The following is a 16489-nucleotide window of genomic DNA, read 5'->3' as shown; positions in this document are numbered from 1 at the left end:
CCCCTCCAGAAAAGTAAAAAATATCTAAGGTCACTGCTCCTGAGAATCAGAACCGGTCGCCTGGAGACACCAGTCACAGGAAGTTACATCACAACAACATGTTAATTGAAATGTAGAAGGGGGCCATTGTAAGTAACCTCGGAACCACTTCCTCCTGAAAACATAAGTGGGAGGGTTTTTTCATGTACAGTATCATGAGTATGCAGGATTGCTCATTGCAAACCCTTCTGCAGGCATATGAGGCCAACTATGAAGACTGCACACACTGTATTTCACATCCTCTGTCTCTAAGTCTCTCTCTCAATTCAATTCAATTCAAAGGGCTTTATAGGCATGGGAAACATATGTTTACATTGCCAAAGCAAGTGAAATAGATCATAAACAAAAGTCTAAAAACAATTTAGACATTACACACAAAAGCTCCAAGACAATATACATATTATGACTATATACAGTGTTGTAACGATGTGCAAATAGATAAACAAAAATACGGGCTGAATTTACAATTGTGTTTGTGGCAACAAGTCACAAATGTTGCTGCTGTGATGGTACACTGTGGTATTTCAGCCAATAGATATTGGAGTTATCAAAATTGGATTTGTTCTTTTTGGGTCTGTGTAATCTGAGGGAAATATCTGTGTCTCTAATATGGTCATACATTTGGCAGGAGGATAGGAAGTGCAGCTCGGTGTTCCACCTCATTTTGTGGCAGTGTGCACATAGAGCTGTCTTCTCTTGAGAGACACGTCTGCCTATGGCGCTTCTCTCAATAGCAAAGGCTATGTCTCTCACTCACTCTTTACTCTCTCTCATCACACTCTCTAACTCTCTCTCTCTCCTCTCTCTCTCTTTCTTTCTTCTCTCTCTCTCTCTCTCCTCCCTCTCTCTCTCTCTCTCCTCTCTCTCTCTCTCTCTCTCCTCTCTCTCTCTCTCTCCCCTCTCTCTCTCTCCCCCTTCTCTCTCTCCCTCCTTCACCCTCTCTTCTCTCTTTCCTCCTTTCTCTTTCTCTTTCCTAAGTGGTCTGCTCATAAAGTTCCAAAAATACTGTTACCTGTAAATAAAATGACCATTAACCACACAACCAGCAACTAGGAAACACTCCCAAAACCACCAGTATCAGACTGATGGACACATGACAGACTCCAAAACATACCCACTCCTCATCGTCTAACTCTGCAGCTGAGTGAAGGGGTTTTCAGAGAATGACTATAAGAGTGTAACTTCCTCTTTCAACTAACATACCGGGAGTCTTTTCTAGAACAGCAGCCCTCATCCAAATGATGTCGCTAAGGAGAAATTCTCACTAACAGGGATGTAAACAAATGTGTGCACAATATTTGAGAGAAATACGCTTTTTGTGCATATGGAAAATGTCTGGGATCTTTTATTTCAGCTCATGAAGCATGGGACCAATACWTTACATGTTGCGTTTATATATTTTTTCCATTGTAAATATATTTTGAAAACCTGAAACGACTTGCTATTTTCTTGCTCCCTTTTAAACTTGATATGTTTTTCTACAAAACGTACAAATGCGACCYTTTTTACATATGTAGACATTGGTATTGTGCTGGACATTATGAAAATTAGGTTAAAAAAAAGTGATGGAGTTGCCATTTAATTAATATAAAAGAAAAAAAAATAATTATACTTATACTACTTTTTCTTTAAAAAAGGCACAAAAAAGCCTTTGGACATGATTCAGTTCCATTTCTAAGTTATTATAAATGTGGGCCTGAAGTTGATTCTTTCTTGCCATGGAAATACAGTGATTCAGATACAGATCACCTTCACACTTGAAAACTTCAAACACTTATTCTCAGCACAGAAACTCAGTCAACAGGAAGTGGTTTTCAGTTTCTTGTCACAGTCACTCTCGCACACCTAGAGATGTATAGAGGACTCATAAGCCAGTTTTAGCATGGGCAGCGCCATTGAGGACTTTTACCATTTTGTAATAGTCAACTGGGTGGGACTTCCTATGGGTTAAGGAAAGATCACATAACTACATCAGATCATCAGGAGGGATCAGCAATTTCATTATACTCATGAGCAAACATTCCATACTGCAGGTGGCAGTATATACAAACTTGGCTTCATACCTTTCAAACAACACACTCCAGGTGGCTGCTATACACCCTTTCAGTTTATTTACAAACTCATAAAGTAGTAGAAGAAGAAGATTGACTACATCAAAATGGAGATGGCATCAATGGCGCTGCCCGTGCACTCACAGACGCCATAATGGAAAGGATACAACGTTGCGATCTCTTACATCTCCATGCTCAACCTTAAAATGGAGCTACACCCCTCACCCTAACTATTTCCTACAATTGACAAAGATGTAATGTGTTTTCCAACCGAAAGAAAGCCAGGCTGCTCTGATCAACTTTCTCCATTCAAATCTTACCTTACTATTAGAATTATTTCACATACTGATAATGGATTCGCTTTAGACAGATTTACCACCTGCAAAATATTGAGGCGGCTAAGGCGTTTTAATGCTTACCCAATGAAAATGCACCCCCCAAAATATAAAAATCCATTGAGAAACATTTACATTTAAGTCATTTAGCAGACGCTCTACATCCTCATTGAGAATAAATTACAAGAAGAGGTGATCAGCAAAATCTGATGAGTAAAGTATTTTGCAAAACTATTTTGAACTTGCATAAATGCTGCGCTTAATAACAATGACTAACACAATTCCCTTCAAAATGGATTGTAAGAAATACCGTAGCCTACCATTATTATTTTGAACCGAACTCCATTTGTTGCCACTATTATGTATCCCAGTGTTTTTTAAACTTTTTTGACCAATGGACAACCAAAATGTGTGGTACAAAACGTGCGATCCTGCGCACGCACATGCACATGTACACACCCGAACATGCGCGCACAATCGCTGCACAAATAAAGTCTGTCATTACAGCCATAAATGGTGATGCATTTTTTCAAAAGGCAGTAGACTACAGAAATACTGCATTTTACACCTGCATTTGGAGATGAAAGTCATTCATGTTAGCAGCCAATATCAACTAGGGATATAGGCTATCACTTCTCTGGCGTCCAGAGAAAGAAAAATCATAWGGCCTACTTGTAGCTGAGGTTGCAGGATCGGATGGAAAGCATATTCTGTCTGCACCTCCCCATCACTTTGGAGGGCAGCCTCCCTGTTCTTCCTCACAAATAACATAATACATTTGACAGAATATGTTACATCCTCATCCCATAATATTGATAGTGCGATGTTACAGCTGCCTATCTTTAGACATKTAGCCAGTAGCCAATCAAATAGGCCTATCTGAAAAATTAAAATCATCAATCAATTCTGCAAAGATGAGACAGTAGTAGATTGCTAAACAGTATTTTATATGAATGATAAACGTATGTCTACTCTGTTTTTAACAGGCAAAACTGGTTTAAATTAAACCATTTTTTTCTGGTCACTAATCTGGATATGCGCGACCGACTTGGCGTGCCAATGCTGATCACTGGTCATTGGTCAACAATCAAGACCTACAACTTTTCTTTTTTTTTTGGTTCAGAAAAACAACAAATAGGCCTAATGTATACAAAAAAAAGTACATTTTCTGGGAAATTAAAAAGCACTTTGGAGACTGGAAGGACAAATGGGCATGTGCTCTGCATTAAATATAGTCAGACATATTACAGACAGTAGACCACAAGTAGCAACATATAACTACGTTGTTTGAACATGAAATGTAGGTATTTCAATATGATTGAAATAGGCCTGTAGTAACGTTATACATTTTATATTTTAATGCAGTCATCTCGGTTTTCATTTGAAGCATGTTTTTATAGGTCTCTTGGTTGTATCAATTGCAAAGAAATGGGCAACTTTGTATTTGTAGTGAAAGCTCTGAGTGTAACAAATCCGGTATCAGGATAAATAAAAAGCAAGGTCTGCTAACTTTCTTTAATTATGTTTAATTAACGCAAACAATAAARGGCAAATGCAATTTTCGTATATAAGGGTTCACTGTATCTCCGRGCAGGGTAGAACAGGGAACTGTGGCATGTACTCAAATAGCAGTTCTTATACTATGACAGCTTTAGTTCCAACTCGTCCGTTGGCCTATCATAGTAGAGGCTGAGCGCGGTTTAAACTTTGCTCAGCCTATGCTGGCACTCGGACTTGTCCAAGTCCCTTAGTGCTCTCCTCTGTCCACATCTGGTTGTTGGGTAGATTAGATCCGTCTTGTGTCTCCCCCGATTCTACACTCAAACAGTCCCTTATTTGGTATTGTCCAGTGCCCTAACCGCCCTGGTTGGCCTAGAGATATGCACCCCTCTCCTCTCCAGATTGACCACAGCTTTTATGGCCTGTCACTCTATGTTGGTCAGTCTTTACACACCTACACACATCTGTATTGTGTGTGTGTGTGTAACAAAACAATATTCATCTTCAAACAATATGCTAGCAGGCTATAGTGCATAAACATAAATCCTAACAATAGTCAAGTTATTTGCGGTCACAGAGACGGATAAACCATGTGATTCTATGTTTAGCGGAGACCTTCTGTATATCAACTGACACGAGAGGGCAAAACAGCATCTAATAACGCYTTTAACTSTTCTACAGGTGGTCTGAGGCAAGTGTTAGATTATYAGCGTTTTCAAGTGTAACGTTAATAGTGGTGATTTTGGGAAACAGCTRGGAGATTTAACGATGCTCCTACGAAGATTCTAACGATGAACTTAGCCTTAAAATGTKTGTCTGGCTTTATGGAGAGCAGAGCTCTATATATAATGACGAGATGTTCATGTCGCCCTAACAATGAGAGTCTTCCCAAAGGCCGGAAAGCAGTCGACAAGTTAAACATCCTGTTGCTGAGCCAGTGTATAGCAGGCAGCTAATTCCTCTATGACATGTCTGTAGAATGTTAAGTRCCGTACTGCCTGAGGTTAATGAAGCTACAGCAACAAMGTGATAATGGGGGATAGCYTGGTAGGCAGAGCTTGTTCCGTGAATTAATCATAAKAATTTAGGAACAGCTGATAACTGCGAAACAAACACTCTGCATAATATAGAGAACCTTGAYAACTATTTATTGATCAGCATTTTTATATGCTCGAAAAATGATCAGATACATCAAAGCGAACAAGAAAGACCTTTCCTCGAGCRCTGCGAGCGAAACTGAAGGGAAGCCACCTCTAAAATTCCAGATMTAACATTGGAGGYGGACGTTTTTATAACTACGTCWCCAGAAGATAGAGCATTGCTTAGAAGCACGAGCAACCAGTTAAAAAAGCTGGATGTATTGCCTGGGATACTAGGGGATGTTGAGGCCTTAAAAACAGGAATGGAAGAAATACAAGCGAAAAATAAGATATTGAAAACTACCGTGGACTCCCTAAAAGACACTGCAGAGAGGCTACGGTATGATAATAAAACAATGAAATCCGAATTACTTGATCTAAAGTGCAGAAGTATGAAGAATAATATTGTTATAATGGGAATAAAGGAGGWTGAAAACGAAAACTATCAGTCAACGGAGGAAAAAGTCAAGGACTGTGTTGGAATACCCATACTAACATACTGTATACTACATACTTAATGAGTATATACTACATACTATATACTATCAGTTCATTTTAGTAAACTGTAAACGAACGGTATTGTTTCAGTTGCGCGTACTAGAGCTTCACCTGTCTACCGGAAGTTGATGCTGTTGCTTTGCAACCTCTTGCTAGCTTGTTTGCATAATAAATGACCAGCTAAACATTTTACGATTTTTCGGGGGGGTTCGTAAATTCAATATGCAGTGCCAGAGTGCGCTCTGGGCGTTRGTAAATCCAGAACGTTGTCAGATTGTAAATTCAGAGRGTTTCGCTCTCGGAGTGTTCAGAGTGCCCACTAGTAGGACGTCAGTCAAGCACCCAAGCTAACTGGCTAATGTTGGCTAGCTACTTCCAGACTCCGGTACTGTTGCTCTRTCCGTGCACCAGTTTCGGAGGTCTATGTCACCGGCSTCTAGGAACTGAACTGTGTCATTACGCACACCTGGTCCCCATTTCATCACTGATTTATATTTGCAAAAATGTGCCCTTTGGTTCACCATTGGGCTGTCGATTATTGTTCKAATGTTCTTGGTTGTGTGAGCACCTGCGCCTTGTTGTTTTGGCTTTCGTGGCGCTTGTATTGTGCAGATGATTATGGGTCTTGTCCCGTGTTGTATCATTGTGCGCTTGTGTTTTRGGGTCTCGTCCTGRGAGGAGTACATTGAATAACAATGTACTCCMCGCTCTRTTGTTTGGMTCTCAACCCTGTGTTTTATATACGTGTTTGTTTGGTCTTCGTCCCRGTGCCTTTACATGGCACGCTGTAATTTGGMWGTATTAAAAAACCCTATTACGCATTCCTGAGCCTGTCCCCCGATCCTTTATACCAACGTGACACATGGAGTGAATCCTTACCARTGCTACACCTGGCTATCAGTAAAGCCTGATCTGGCAGCAAAACAYTTCATTCTGACTTGCTTAAACAACTCTTGAACTCATTCAAGACTATTGGAAAAGCATTCCTCATGAAGCTGGTTGAGAGAATGCCAAGAGTGTGCAAAGCTGTCATCAAGGCAATGGGTGGCTACTTTAAAGAATCTCAAATATAAAATAGATTTTGATTTGTTTAAAACTTTTTTGGTTACTACATGATTCCATATGTGTTATTTCATAGTTTTGATGTCTTCACTATTATTCTACAATGTAGAAAATAGTAAAAATAAAGAAAAACCCTTGAATGAGTAGGTGTGTCCAAACTTTTTTCTGGTACTGATATATATAGATATATATATATATATATATATATATATACACCAACAACATATATATATATATAGTAAGATAGTTGGAAAAGTTTCAAATGGTGCACCGAAAGGAAATTCATTATTGAGGACAGAAGAAATAAGTCAAATAACAGTTAGGAGAAATAATAAATTGGAACACAGTTTCATGTCTTAGCCTGGTTTGTTGTTGGTGTTTTATCCCTCCCTTCCTCTCTTTAGGGATCTGGGCTGAAGTCCCTCCAAAGGACCTGTATGGATTGAGGGGGGGTTCGGTGTGCCTGGCTGTAGCAGAACCACCGCAGGAGTTTGGAAGACAAAGTTGGAAGGTCAATAGTACCATAATAGTTGCTGACAAAAAGACAAAAAGGTCTCTCCTAAATACCAGGAGAAAGTGGAGTATAATCTACTGAACCACTCTGTGCATTAAGAATCTGAGTGAAAAAGACAGGGGTACTTACATTGCAACCAATGAGGAAAATTGGGAAGAGTCGACTACTACATACAGACTAACAGTACAGGGTGAGTTTGCTGCACTAAAGTCCACGATAGGCAGTTATCAGCTTTTWTCTCATAGTTTGATTTAATTGTCTATGACTGTAGCGTTATTGACAACATCTTACATTTTATCATCTGTTAGACGTTGGAGAATGATTACAACTCTCTCTTTCTCTCTCCTGGTTGGTCAGAYCCTATATCCAAGGTGGTGATCCAYAKYGASATCAKGCTARTGGCCAACCAGTCCTGTTCAGTMTGGCTGCTGTGCAACGTGTCAGTCTGCTCCAACCTCTCCTACACCTGGGAGAGAGGGAATGAGATGTATAGGGACGACCAGCAGATACACTTCTCTCTGTCACCWGCAGACGGAGACATCAGTGTAACCTGCAACGCCTCCAACCCAGTCAGTTGGAAATCTGCCTCTACAACAGTGAAGTGTAGTAATGACACAACCACCCCATGTAACTAGATATCATAATAATCCAATACACTTTTCAGTGTGCTGATAAGCTTCCTTGTCAAATAGCATATATCATGTAATATTCTCTTAACATTCTGTTCGACATGTTTTAGAGCTTAATATACCGTCACCTCCAAAAGTATTGGCTCCCTTGATAAAGATGATAAATACTGAGCATATAGTGTATGTTCAAAAAAGGGGTAATTATATTATTTTATTCTAACACAATAGCTCAGAGAAAGATTTTGTTTAACAATTAATCATTTATTTTCTCAAAAAGATACTGTAGGTGTCAACATTATTTACACCCCTTTTTTCAATACTCCTGCACCCTCCCTTTTGAGGATGTAATGTTGCCTACCCTTACCACCTGGGGTCGGCCCGTCAGGAAGTCCACGATCCAGTTGCAGAGGGAGGTTAAGTCCCAGGGTCCCAAGTTATGTGATGATCTTGGAGGGGACTATGGTATGAACAACATTCTCACATAGGTATTTGTTTAATCTACAGTACCAGTCAAAAGTTTGGACACACCTACACATTCAAGGGTTTTTCTTTATTTTTACTATTTTATACATTGTAGAATAATAGTGAAGACATCAAAACTATGAAATAACACATATGGAATCATGTAGTAACCAAAAAAGTGTTAAAACAAATCAAAATCTATTTTATATTTGAGATTCTTCAAAGTAGCCACCCTTTGCCTTGATGACAGCTTTGCACACTCTTGGCATTCTCTCAACCAGCTTCATGAGGAATGCTTTTCCAACAGTCTTGAAGGAGTTCCCATGTATGCTGAGCACTTGTTGGCTGCTTTTCCTTCACTCTGCGGTCCAACTCATCCCAAACCATCTCATTTGGGTTGAGGTCAGGTGATTGTGGAGGCCAGGTCATCTGATGCAGTACCATCACTCTCCTTCTTGGTCAAATAGTCCTTACACAAGCCTGGAGGTATGTTGGGTCATTGTCCTGTTGAAAAACAAATTATAGTCCCACTAAGGGCAAACCAGATGGAATGGCGTGGCGTATTGCTGCAGAATGCTGTGATAGACATTCTGGTTCTGTGCCTTGAATTCTAAATAAATCACTGACAGTGTCACTAGCAAAGCACCGCCACACCTCCTCCTCCATGCTTCATGGTGGGAACCACACATGAGGAGATCATCTGTTCACCTACTCTGTGTCTCATAAAGACAAGCCGGTTGGAACCAAAAATCTAAAATTTGGACTCATCAGACTAAAGGTTAGATTTCTACCTGTCTAATGTCCATTTCTCGTGTTTCTGTTTCTCGTGGCCCAAGCAAGTCCGAGGGCCTCCCGAGTGGTGCAGTGGTCTAAGGCACTGCATCGCAGTGCTAACTGTGCCACTAGAGAACCTGGTTCGAGTCCAGACTGTCACAGCCAGCTGCACAGCGGCACAGCGGCACACAATTGGCCCCAGTGTCGTCCGGGTTAATGGAGGGTTTGGCCAGCAGAGATGTCACTGTCCCATCGTGCTCTAGCGACTCCTGTGGTGGGCTGGGTGCAATCAATGCTGACACGGTCGCCAGGTGTACGCCAGGTGTACGACATTGTGTCAAGAAGCAGTGCGGCTATGCAGGATCGTGTTTCGGAGGACGTATGGCTCTCGACCTTCGCCTCTCCTGAGTCCGTATGGGAGTTGCAGTGATGGGACAAGACTGTAACTACCAATTGGATAACACGGAATAAATAATAAATAAAACATTTCTGGAAATATTCTGTACGGAGGAATGGTCTAAGATCCCTCACAATGTGTTCTCCAATATCATACAACATTTTATAAAAAGGCTCAGTGTCGCTATCTTCGCAAGGGAAGGGTGCTGGAGTACTGAAAACAGGGATGTCGATCATTTTGACACCTATCTTTTTGAGAAGAAAATGTTTTCTTGATTAACAAAATCTCTTTCTCTGAGCAAATGTGTTAGTATAAAATAATATAATTTCCCAAATTGTTTCGAGCATACAATATAGCTCAGTATTTGAATGATTKATTTCATAGTCTTTTTTGCTCATCTTTATTAAGGGTGCAAATCATTTTGGCGGTGACTGTAGTTATACTGTATGGTCTAATAGCATAACATTGATATGGGTGTTATTATTGACTATCTTACAGGGCTGGTGTGGTGTAGCATCTGCATTGTAGTGGTGCTGACCCTCATTGTAGCTGTGGCAGTGTATTACTGCAGGGGCCGCCGTAACACGGGTATGTACAGCATAGGGCCCTCAACTATATAAACTAACATTTCAGATGGCTCTGCAAGTATTCTGAGGATGATTATGATGTTGCATAAGCCTAATTAGAGACTTTTGGCCTTGGAATATTAATGAAATTGGAAAAAGAGAGAGGAGCCTCATAAGTGTCTCATTTATTAATTCCTGTTTATGTTTGTGGATATCCTGTTTAGTATCTATCTGATTGGTTGATATTTTGTTCTTGTCAAACACAGTATATCAAATTGACAACACAATATATGCGGATGTTATGGGCAGTACAAGAAATAAAGATGTAAGTATGCATTGCCGTTATTATGTATCTGAATTTGTGTAAGCCCATGTATGTGTAGCCAACTGTAATTTCTGATTGCTGTGTATTTTCTGCACATGTGCAGTATTTTGATGTTTTGTGCAATGTTCATCCATTGTGTTTATGGGTTTAAGTACCTATTTCTGTTTTTATTCCAGACAAGAGGGACAGTGGATGACCTGGCTGACCCAAGACTGAACAAGGTGAGAGCGAGACATGAATGGTCATATCTGATATCGTTGAGCAAAAATCTAAATAAAACAGTCTATAAGTGAATGGCAGGCCATGTAGTCTACTTTGGAAATGGTCTACCTTTCATGATGCTGAAACAGTTTCTTCTTGGTTGTCTGTCACATTTAGCCYCAGACTCTGTATGACGAGATCAAAGTTGGACGCCCAAAAGCGCCCTCTTCTGCCTACCAGGAAGTACTCGTGAGCTGAGCAGGATGTGTTCATAGGATGGGCCTTATATCTCTGCATCCAATGCTACATACAGTCTGTAGATGGATGTTACTGTTACATTTTATCACGACTTGCACATTTCTGACATTTGTTGCTTATTTTTTTCATGATTGCAATCTTCCCTTTATTGTTCCTCATATATCCAGGCTGCATCTCACTGCAATCTCATCGATGTGATTGGGAGTCCCTTAGGACGTGCGACAATTGGCCCAGAGTCATCCGGTGGCGGGTAGGCGTCTCGTAATAAGAATTATTGACTTTTCTTATTAATAAGGTTACTTAAAAAAAATATATTATATATATATATTATATATATATATATATATATTAATACAGTTGAAGTCGTAAGTTTACATCCTCAACACTATGTGTATTTAAAACTCGTTTTTTCAACCACTCCAAAATTTCTGTTACGACTAATAGTTTCGGCAAGTCGGATTAGGACATCTACTTTGTGCATGACGGCAAATTATTTCCACATTGTTTACAGACAAGATTTATTTTACTCTATAATTCAATGTATCACAATTCCAGTATGTCAGACAGTTTAACATAACTAAATTTGATGTGCGCTTAAACAGCTATGGAAAATTCCAGAAAATGATGGCATGGCTTTAGAGCTTCTATAATTGTAATTGATTGGATATATGAAGAACATCTCAAGACATCAGTCAGGAAGTTAAAGCTGGTCGCAAAGATGGGTCTTCCAAATGGACAATGACCAAGCTACTTTTCCAAAGTCCGTGGGCAAAATGGCTTAAGAAAACAAAGTCAGGTATTGGGGTGCCATCACAAAGCCTGACGTCAATCTATGACATTGTGGGAGGAGACTGAAGAAGGCGTGTGCGAGCAAGGAGGTCTACAAACCTGACTCAGTTACCCAGCTTGTCAGGACGATTGGGCCAAATTCACCAAGTTAATGTGGTGGAAGTTGTGCAAGGCTACACGAAAATTTGACGCTGTATCGAAGGGAGGGTCAAAGGTCAGGTCAGGGTTTTGTGATCTGGTGTAACAGGGAAATACTGAGGAGAATTTTTTTTTTTTTTTTTTTTTTACCTTTATTTATACCAGGTTTTTTTCCCTCATTGAGATAACATCTCTTTCCAAGAGAGCATGGTCATACATAGTTAAGGAGCAAAACGTTTCAGACAAAACAACTTACATACACGTAACACAAATTAAACACAACTACAGTATAAAAACACATACAGTATCAACAAAACATTGTACAATTAGAGAACACACAAACGTTTGACTAAGAACTACAGCTGGCCTACAAAACTAATTTCAGCTCTTCTTATGGAATATAACATCGATCAAGATGGTTTAAACTCCACACGAACTAGACACTTAAATGTTTCAGGAGGAGAATTCCAGACCCACGGAGCTAGTATACTAAAATGGATTTCACCGATGATGTTCTAATTTTTGGTTACTGTAGAAGCGAATCAGAATGGGACCGGTATTTATATTTATTTATGACCTTGACTAAAAAGAACAGGAGATAAAATTGAAATGAATTAGTGAGACACATTTTATTCATACTAAATGTTAAATAACATTGCATTTCTGATGTACTGAACAATATTGTTGAGAAAAATAAATGTGTTTAAAACTTGAAATAATATAATTTTAAAGTACATTTTGTGTATACTTACTTTCATTGTGCACTTGGCATGTGTGTTGAGGAGAAGCTTGAGAGGGAGAGGGTAGGTTGTTGGTGGACAGGTCAATGTTCGAGTAATTGACACAACCTCTGAGACAGAAAACTAAAAGCCTGTTCCTGTCACTGATAAAATGAATTCTTCATTAATGTCAAGAATCGGGTAGAAGGGTCTGTATCATCAACTGGAGGCATTGGTGTGGAGTCATCCAATGACTTCAATAACTCAAAGTTACCTAATGGTGCCCCGACCTGGGTAGGTCCATCCATTCGAGGCAGACACTGTATCCAATACCCTGTTTGCCCAGTACCTGTGTCCAGAGGCATCATCAATATGGAGCACAGGGTGCATGTGCCCTCAGATTTGGTCCTGTAAGAAATTAAAATAATAATAGTATTCCATGTTTGTTGGTTTTTCTCTGTATACTACTAGCCACCTAGCATTTTATGAGTTGACTTTCAGCTAGCCCAGGTTAGTTTCCAACTGGATAACTAGTTAAGAGCTAGCTGGCTTTTAGCAACGCTAGTAGCCTATTACACACTAGCACATTGCTAGGAATTAGCTGCAAAAACAGAATAGTCGCGGAAGCCAGACAGTGAAATAAATTTACATTCAACTACTCTTTCGATTGTCCAATAGGTTTCGCTTACGGCAGAAAAAAACATTAATAGAACATCAAATTAAGACAGACTTTCCAAACGTGGGTTGTTTACCCTCGTACCCACTGCACATCGACTCGTACTGGTACCCTGTATATAGGATGGTTAATTACTCTACCCTGCAATCGACTCGTACTGGTCTCCTGTATATAGCATGTCTTATTCCTACCCTGCACATGACTCAGTACTGCTCGGTACTCTGTTTAGCCTGTTTTACCTCCTACCTGCAATCGACTCAGTACTGGTATCCTGTGTATATAGCCATGTTTTACCTTACGCCTGCACATCGACTTCATACTGTATTTCCCTGTATATAGCCATTGTTATTACTCCTACCCTGCCTATCGACTCATACTGGTATTCCCTGTATATAGCCATGTTATTACCTCCTTATCCATCACTGCAACATAGACCCGTACTGGTACTCCCTGTATATAGCCATGTTATTACCCTCCTCATCTATCAGTTGTCCCTGTACATGCATGATCCTAACTGCTCTAGACTGGTATCCTGTTAATACAATAGAGTTTTTACTTACCTGCATGACTCAGTACTGTACTCCCTGTATCATGCCATTTTATACTCCTACCCGCAACATTGACTCAGTACTGGTACTCCTGTATATAGCCCATGTTATTCCTCTACCCCTGCACATCGACTCAAGTACTGGGTATTCCCTGTATATAGCATGTTATTACCCTCCACGACACACTCTACGTTCCTTATATAGCATTATCCTGTACCTGTTATTTATATTGTTTTCATTATTTCATTGTGAATTTATTCTCTCGTGTTACTATTTCTTTATCTTTAACTCCTGCATTGTTGGAAAAGGAACCCTTCTTTCCGCTTACTCATGTTAAAATAAAGTCCTGATATGCGCCAATGCAAAAAAAGAAGAGAAACTGTATGGGTCTTCAATTCTGTTTTAATTATATGTTCCATTAGATGTTTTTTTGTCTAGTTCCCATAGGAGCAAGCCTAACAGACATCAACAGAGGTAAATATGAAAATGTAATTGTAACTTTTCGCATCCAGGGAATACTTACAGGTTTTTTCAATCTATCCCAGAAACGCTCAGTCAGGAGGATACAGGCAGACTTAAGAGGTATGCTTTAGATATGCAAGAATAGACATCATGTATTTTTAAAATACAAAATTCTCCAAGTTGCCCCCCTCTGGACACCCCCTATTTTGGTGCCCTCAAATTTTTGGGGTCTGCCATACCCGCTGTTGGGCTCAACAAGAAACACTACAGAGTCCTGAAAGAGGGATGACATTTCTGACAGAGAGGATGTCTCTAGAGTGCATCTGACAGAGAGGATGGCAATTCTGAAAGAGAGGAGATCTGAGAGGGATTCCTGACAGAGAGGATGTCATTCGTGACAGAGAGGACATGGCACTTCTTGAAGAGAGCGATGCCAATTCGGAACAGAGAGATGCCTATTCTGCGAAGGATCATTCGAAGAGAGTGCCATTCTGACAGAGAGTTGAATGCCATTCTGACAGAGAGGGCTCATTTCGACTATCAGTGACATTGACAGGAGGATGCATTTGAGAGAGAGGTGATGCCATTCTGGAACAGAGAGGATGCATTCTGGACAGAGAGGATTCTGTCTCTATCTAGAGAGGATGCATCCTGACAGAGAGGATGATCTACAAGAGGAGATTCTGAACAGGTAGCATGCATCTGCAGAGTGGAGAGAAATAAAATAATTGGTATGTGTCACTTCCATAACTTTCACAAGAATATGTACTTGCACACAAACACACACTGACTCTCCCCGCTCGTTAGCAAAATAGGCATCATCTGTCCTAAACGGTACATCTAACCCAGTCTCTTTACTACAGTCTCTCTCCATTGTTACTCTTCAACACTCCACGTTACAGAGAAAACACAGTGAGAAGAGTGGGATGGCAAGAGAAAAGAGCAGGAGAGGGGTGGAGAGGATATGGAGAGACATGAAGGAGGAGGAAAGAGAATATGAAGATTGTCAGAAACAAAAGTGAGGACAAGGATAGAGATAAAACAAAGTGAATGAGACGCAGAAGATACCCTGTTTTCAGAGGTTTATATAAGACTACCATGAATAGTCTGGCACTCCCTTGTTGGAGGTTGGAGATAATGAAACCAATAACCACTGAGACAGAACAGAAGTCACACAAGACTCAAAGTCACACAGGAACCAAAGTACAGAGAGTGAGGTGGAGTACAGAGCAGAATATAGAAAACTTGGACAAATGGAGAACACTGTTGTTTGCTGTAGGAAGTTGAGTGGGATATCATGATAAACTCACATCTCACTTACCCCCTCAGCCCAGGCTCTGTGTCAGAATACATACCTGCTGCAGAAGAAAGAGGAGGGAGTTGTGCATGACCAGGACGACAAGCGGATCCAAACATTCCTCCCTCATACAGACACAAAGGATAACACAAAACTTACTCGACAAACCAGATATAATACAATCTTCCTCTCGAAAAACATCTTACTGCTATTTTTCTAATAGACTTCATGTACAGGAACAGCCAAATGCTTTTGAGCCTACCCCAAAGTGATGACCTAGTACAGTTAAAGTGACACTAGTAAACTATGTATGTAGCGGTATAAATATTAAAATTAAAGCCATTAGACTCTCCTAAGAGCTTAAGTCATCAAAAAGTTGTAGCTTAAATCCAACTGGTAATAATGACCAAAAAAGTATTCAGACTTTACCAGTAATTTGTGAAAGCACCTTTTGGCAATTACAGCCTTGAGTCTTTTTGGTATTATGACGCTACAAGTATGGCAACATCCCTGTATATTGGGGAGTTTTCTCTCTTCTAACTGTGAGATCCTCTCAAGCATCTGTCAGGCACGTTGGATGGGGAGCGTCTCTACAGAGCCTGTTTGATGGGCTTAAGTCGGCTCTGGCTGAGGCCATTCAGGACATTCAGAGACTTTGTCCCGAAAGCCACTCCTGCGTTGTCATTGGGTGTGTTGGCTTAGGACGTTGCGCTGTTGGAGGTGAACTTCATCCCCAGTCTGAGGTCCTGAGAGGTCTGGCAGGTTTCATCAGCATCTCTTTACTTGCTCCGTTCATCTTCCTCTGATCCCGATAGTTCTCAGTCCTGCTGCGAAAACATTCCCACAGCAGATGCTGCATCACCCATGCTTCACGTACGGCGGTGCAGGTTTCTCCAGATGTGATGCTTGGCATTCAGGCCAAAGAGTTCATCTTGTTTTTATCAGCCAGAGAATTTGTTTGTCAGGTTCTGAGAGTCCTTTAGGTGCCTTTTTGGAAACTCAAGCGGGTGTCATGTGCCTTTTACTGAGGAGTGTTCTAATCTGGCCTACTCACCATAAGGTGATTGGTAGAGTGCTTCTGGAAGGTTCTCTCATCTCCACAAGAGGAAA

This window comes from Salvelinus sp. IW2-2015, unplaced genomic scaffold (genome assembly GCF_002910315.2).
Source record: "Salvelinus sp. IW2-2015 unplaced genomic scaffold, ASM291031v2 Un_scaffold910, whole genome shotgun sequence".
Classification (NCBI taxonomy): domain Eukaryota; kingdom Metazoa; phylum Chordata; class Actinopteri; order Salmoniformes; family Salmonidae; genus Salvelinus; species Salvelinus sp. IW2-2015.
Note: the sequence above shows the minus strand (reverse complement) of the source record.